Here is a 1580-nt window from a genome sequence, read left to right on the forward strand (position 1 = left end):
GATGATGATGAGGAGGAGGAGGTGAGGAGGAGGTGATGATGATGATGAGGATAATGAGGATGATGAGGTTGATGAGGTGATGATGAGGATGAGGATGATGAGGAGGTGAGGATGAGGATGAGGATGAGGATGATGAGGAGGTGAGGACGATGATGAGGATGATGATGATCAGGAGGTGAGGATGATGATGAGGAGGAGATGAGGATGATGAGGATGAGGATGATGATGTCATGGTGTTGAGGGAGTCTTCAGGCAGTGAGCTGACACAACCATCACATATCGATCAGTCAGTCTGTGTTTCTATCGATCAGAAGCTTCACTCACTAAAAAAAAGTTCCTTCAGCTTTAAATGTGAAAATAATGTTTAATATTCAGATAAACTTCACCTTCTGCTGTTTGAACCTCTTCAGGTCAAATATTAAATATCAAACGTGAGAGAAAAGATCAATAAAACCTTTTCATTAACAATACTGTTAATGATCAATTATGACATTAATAATAACAACAACAACAACGACGACTAATGACTAATGAATAAAGAAATGATAATTTGTCTAATAATTGAGTTTAAATTATGAGCCTGTTTAAAGAGTGTTTATTGTCCACTGCACACTTTATTATTAAGATTATTACTGTCATTATTATGATTATTGTGATTAATATTACTATTATTAAGAAATAGGTGATTGCACGTCATCGAGCGGATGTTTGATTTCCGAGCGGCTCAATGTAAACTTTAATTGGACGAACAGCAGAGACTCGTGGCGCGCTGAGCGTTTTCCCAGGAGTCCCGGCGGTTTCCAGTAAAATAAATGGCGTTGTGATGCTGCTGACTGATGAAGGTCCTCTCAGGAGGAAGCTGAGAGCTAATGGAGCCCAGCAGCTCATTGATGGGGGGGGGGGAATGTAAGACATTAGAGACAGGAAGCTACTGCTGATGGTGAAGAAGATGATGAAGATGATGATGATGATGATTGACAGCAGGACTCCCCCAAGACATTGATGAGGACTCTTTTGGAAAAATTATGATTTTTCTAAAAAGTGAGGACATTTTGAAAAAGAGGTAGAATCTTTGAACATCGGAGAAAAAGATGTTTTCAACATTCACATTTTTTTTTCAATTATAAACAATTATGGAAATCTACAAAATGAAGACATTTTATAAACATGGAGAACTTGAATGTTCTAACAGGAACTCATGGACATAAACTGTCTCTGCAGCTCCATCAGCATCACCTCCTGCCAGCCAATCAGAAATCAGGATTTCTTAAACTGTCACACAATAACATAAGAGCAATAAAGTTAAATGATGAGTCAACAGGTTTTAAAACGGGAATAGATATTTTATGATGAAGCAATAAAACAGTAGAATTTTCAAACTTCCAACAGGAAACATCTTTTCGTTTATAATATTTAATATTTATACATATATATATCTGTTCTCGTTTTAAAACCTGTTGACTCATCATTTAACTTTATTGCTCTTTTTTTTTTTTTTTTTTTTTTAAGAAATCCTGATTTCTGATTGGCTGCCAGGAGGTGATGCTGATGGAGCTGCAGAGACAGTTTATGTCCATGAG

Source organism: Anarrhichthys ocellatus, unplaced genomic scaffold (genome assembly GCF_004355925.1).
Source record: "Anarrhichthys ocellatus isolate YVR2014 unplaced genomic scaffold, GSC_Weel_1.0 scaffold209, whole genome shotgun sequence".
NCBI lineage: Eukaryota > Metazoa > Chordata > Actinopteri > Perciformes > Anarhichadidae > Anarrhichthys > Anarrhichthys ocellatus.